A 5249-nucleotide genomic window follows, 5' to 3' on the forward strand; every position below is an offset into this window, starting at 1 on the left:
CCTCCCATGGGGTAGGCAGGAGCTCAATTGCTTGGGCCACGTTGGCTTCCCCATATTAACTTTTGAATAATCAACTCAAATTGTGGATTCATTTTACATGTGCCACTGCTAATGTACGATTTCCCCATCCTGTTGAAATTCATTTTCTAAAAAAATTTAATGCAAGATCTTATATTTTGTCCCATTTATACCTCATCAAGTTAAAAATTTTTTTTTTCTGGAAAGAGAGAGAAGTTTATCTCAGAAAAATAATAAAGCAATGAAAAAAAAAAAAAGCAGACACTAACCATAAGGACTAGTGTCCCAGGAGCCCCAGAGGCTGGTGGCTGTTGCCCATGACACACTTCAGCATCCTCTTGATGCCCTCTTTCACCCCTTTCCTGGTGAGGGTGGAGCAGGCCTGTGTCCTGCCTCCCAATCTAGGAGGCACAGTGCTGAAGGGGTCTTGATGATGGGGATGGAGAGGCAGGTCTGCAGACTGGGCTGACAGGGCCACGGGTGACCGCAGACAACCCCAGGCGGCAGTGCCACGGTGGGGACTCGGGGCCACTGCTGCCCCCCCGAGGAGATGCCCAGCCTGCCAGCACCGTCTGCCCGAGGCTCAGTGGTGGGAGTGGAGACCACAGACCCAGCAGGGAGGGGGCAGCATGTCCCCTCATCCTCCACTCATTCCCAGGGCAGACTCGAGCACAGACAGCATGAAATGGCCTCAGGGGAGCAACGGGTGGACCGAACCGCAGTGCTGGGACGAAGCGCCAAGAGGATGGGGACACAGCACCACGAGGGCCCCAGGAGGGGCCTCCACGTCCTGCTTGTTGGCCAGCACTGGGATGGGCCTCGCTGGTGACCATCTTCACGAAAGTTCCCTTGGACTCTGCCAGCCTCTTCTCACTGGTGGAGTCGGTGACATAGATGGCGCCATGCCCCTGGGCCTGGTACTTGTCCCACAGGGACTGCAGCTCTTCCTGTCCCCCCAGGTCCCAGAACATGAGGTGAGCTTTTCCCACGCCCACGGTGCCCACGTTTAGGCCCACCGTGGTTGTGATCTTGGATAAACTCATCCCTTTGTTGGTCTTGTTAAATCGTTTTTTTGCCTGCTCCAGGAAGGTTGTCTTCCCAGCCTTGTCCGGGCCCCGAATGGGGATGCAGCCTCGTCCTTCTGAATCCTGTCCTCGCACAGGCCTGGCAGCAGCGTGCCTGGGCCAGGAGCTGCCGTGGCCTGTTTAAATTCTTGAAGTGGATTATTCACTTAAAAATCTGTCTTGATAGCTTCATCTAATTTTTCAGCTTGTCAAAACCCTTTTAAATTTTAATTTGGTCACCTAATATTTTAACTATATTTTCAACTTATTGTTATTCCCAAGAAATCCTTCAGTATATTCATTCAATCCATGGATAAGAATTATGTTGAATAGGACAGGGCTTGTTACACAATGAAGCAGAGTCCATGATTTACCATGTTGTAGTCTGAATATACCATGGAGAAAAGCAAAAACAGTGAACTTATTATTATTGTTTTTAAAGATTTATTTTTTTGAATTTCTCTCCCTTACCTCCCCCCTCCCCCCCATTGTCTGCTCTCTTATGATCATTCGCTATGTGTTCTTCTGTGTCCACCTGCATTCTCGTCAGGTGGCACAGGAATCTGTGTATCTTTTTGTTGTGTCTTCTTGCTGCATCAGCTCTCCTTGTGTACGGTGCCACTCCTGGGTGGGCTGCGCTTTTCGCACAGGGTGGTTCTCCTTGTGGGGTGCACTCCTTGCGTTTGGGGCTCCCCTACACAGTGGACACCCCTGTGTGGCACGGCACTCCTTGGGTGCGGCAGCACTGCGCATGGGCCAGCTCACCATACGGGTCAGGAGGCCTGGGGTTTGAACCCTGGACCTCTTATATGGTAGGTGGATGCCACATTCGCTTCCTTGAATTTATTATTTTAAACTGATTCAAGTAGCTAAAACATACATGCCATTTTAAACCACCACAGATTTAAGAAAGATCCTGAGATAGAAAACTGGACTCTGGATTCTTGCCTATGTACCACTGTTAACTTGCTGAGCTGGATTAGTTGATGAGATGAATGAGAGAGAATCTAGAGTACAGGATAAAGACAAAACCGTGTTGATGTTTTTTTTTTTTACCTTAGACTTAATCCTATTATGATGGCATCAATTTTGTCTTTTACCTGTTCCTGTGACTGGAATTTAAGGTTTCTTCTGTGATCCACAAGGAGGAGCTATCATCTAATAAGGAAGAAGTTTGCTTTTTCTCTTGAGGTTGTGGCTGCTCAAAGATGATCTTTCGGAAAACAGGCCATAGCTTGGAAAATGATCTTTCTCAAAAATGGCATTTATGTATGTAATTTTTAATGTGTAAAAGTCATCTTTATTTTCAATGGGAAAAGAAATGGCAATTTTATATAACTTAAATATACCCTGTTCACTAAGAAAATGTGAATTTTCCTTTTTTCTTTTTGACTTTAAATGATGAACTTTTGAATATACTGTTTTTGAACAAAAATTGCACATTTTCTGGGATTATAAATATTTTTATAATAGTACTATACAAATTTTTACAAATTGGTTTTATTAGGCTAATTTCCACTAAAGTGTCAAGAGAACATAATAAAGGGGAGTAAAGATCTACTGTTCTCAAAAGCCTCATCGTTTTCACATGGATAACCATGGGACATTTCAATAAAAGTATCCCTAAAGCATGAACCAACAGTAATACAACAACCGTACAACCAACAACCATACAACATATACCATACTAACTAATAACGTTTTACTCTGCTTGTCCTATCACATAGCCCTTCTCACTGTTGATCTTTTTTTTTGTGTACTTCAAAGTAAATTGTGGCCATCAATATGCTTTCCCTTAAACACTTGAGCATGTACAATAAATAAATAAATAAGCAAGTAAATAAGTAGAGTAGGTATAATATTTGTTTAGTTCTTTAAGGTAAATTTTGCATGCTAAAATGCACAAATCTCAGGGGAATATTTGTCAAGTTTTGACAAATGCATACACCTTTGTAACCCAAAACCCTCTCAAGATATAGGACATTACTGTCACCCTAGAAGGTTCCCTCAGACCTCCTCCTAGTCAACTCCTGCCTTCATACCCAGAGGTGAGCAAAGTTCTGATTTTTTTTTTGCTTGTTCTTGGATTTCATATAAATGGAAGTATAGTATATAATTTTATTGCATCTGGCTTTTTATGTTCCAATATTGTTGAGATTCAACAATATTATTGCATGTATCAGTAGTCTGTTCCTTTTTATTTCTGACTAGTATTCCATTGTATAAATACACCACAGGTTTAAAAATCCATTATGCTATGGATGGATATTTGGGTAGTTTCCAGTTTTCGGTTAATATGAATAAAGCTGCTATAAACATTCTTGTGCCATTTTTTAAAAAAATGAACATATGTTTTCATTTCTCTGGGTAAATATCCAGGAATGGAGTTGATGGGTCATAGGGTAGATATATGTTTGATTATCAAGTATTCTTTAATTTTTAAAAACAATTATTTATTAGATGCCTGCAGTGTGCCAGGCACTGTGCTAGGCAATGGTAAAGCCTAACCAATCTCTTAATTAATATGTGCCATGTTTTTTCCATAGTGGTTCAATGTATTAATATTATTTTGAAGTTTTCTTTCATGAAATTAATCAAGTACATTTCCTAAATTATTCTGTAATTTTTATTTCAAAATAATAGACCTCATTAGGAACTACTCCTCTACTTCACAGTGGTCAAGACCATGGGCTCTGGACCTAGAGAGCCTGGGTTCAAATCCCACCTCTCCTACTTATAGATGTGTGACCTGGGGCAGGTTGCTTAACCTCTCTGTGCCACAGTTGTCTCCTATTATAGGTTCTTGTATATATCTCTAATACCACTTATTTAATTGTATTGCTATTATTTGCATACATATTTGTTTTCTCCATTTGACTGCAAGCTTATTGAAGACGGGGAGTATATATCACTCGTATATGTAACATCAGTGACCAACAGTGCATAGACAATGGCAACTGCTCAGTAAATGTTCGGTGAGTAAATGACTTACTATAATTCTTTTGGGTTAAGCATAGTTTCCAACAGTCCTTTGTAAGACTATAAATGGGAAACCTGGAACAGAAAAAGCTTGAAGCACATCCTGCTGCATTATTATGGATTTGTCGATCCGATTATTAGTGTACAGAGCAGTGAGCCTCAGCGACAGGAGAGCGCCCATGGAGATCTTTTGGTAGAGCTAAGGTGTGGAACAGAGGCTGGCCTGGTGGCAGGCCACTGAGCCTATCCGTACAACCTGTATAGGGACAAGGACCTGAAACGGAGGAACAGACCCAGCCCGCGGCACCGTTAGCCAAGTCCTGGTTGTGCTGGTCTCAACCCTGCCCTGGAGGGGACAGGAACATCTACTGAGTTATTGTTACTCTTGGATTTCACCAAAGCCTGTACACTGAGAAAGAAACACTCGTTTCTTAAGGTCACTGAGTAGGCCAAGGAGCGTACCTGACATTCTCTCTACCTCAACTCTGAACTAATTAGAGGCAGTAAAGATGATGAAAACAATGATCCGCTAAGGCTGACGTTGATGATAATGTCTTGAGGTTTTTAACCAGTATCTCTTGATACACATTCATGACCCTTCAGTGTTATTGAAAATCACCTTCCTAGTTAGAGCTTGAAATCTCCTTCAATAATATCGCTGAGGCAGAATTTCAATCATTCGGTGCTACTCTTAGTGACAAAATTTCTGTTTCTTTAGAGAGGACTTAAACGATGTTGAAAAGACCGTCTGATCCAGGACCAGGCATGATTAGAGTTAATATTTTTCAGGAAATGAGGGTTGAATATATTTCTAGATAATAATAATAATAGATTTGTTGAGTGCTTACTGTGTGCCGTATTAAGTGCAGAACACTTTGATGTCTGTTATTTCTTTTTTATATTCACAACCATCCCACATAATAAGTATCTTTCTACCCATTTTATAGATTGTGAAGTTGAGGCTCAGAGAAGGGAGAGACTGTATCAGGTATCCCATTTATTTTATCATGCCATTTTGTTAGGTAGGTATCAGTTACATTCACTTTACAGACAAGGAAACAGATGATGGGAGACTCAGGGAAAAGGCCTTTTCTGAAGGCCTACAATGTGTCAGGTATTCTGCAAAGTGTGTTACTGGCATTATCGGTTCAGCATCATACTCTCAGGATAGACAGCCCTGTCGGATTA

At 41.6% G+C, this 5249-nt stretch overlaps 1 pseudogene; it reads right to left on the minus strand.

The window, feature by feature from the left end:
• Positions 1–295: 295 nt before the first annotated feature.
• Positions 296–4242, minus strand: LOC101418954 (ADP-ribosylation factor-related protein 1-like; annotated as a pseudogene).
• Between the last annotated feature and the right edge of the window lie 1007 nt (positions 4243–5249).

The sequence above is a fragment of the Dasypus novemcinctus genome, chromosome 14 (genome assembly GCF_030445035.2).
Source record: "Dasypus novemcinctus isolate mDasNov1 chromosome 14, mDasNov1.1.hap2, whole genome shotgun sequence".
Taxonomy (NCBI): Eukaryota; Metazoa; Chordata; class Mammalia; order Cingulata; family Dasypodidae; genus Dasypus; species Dasypus novemcinctus.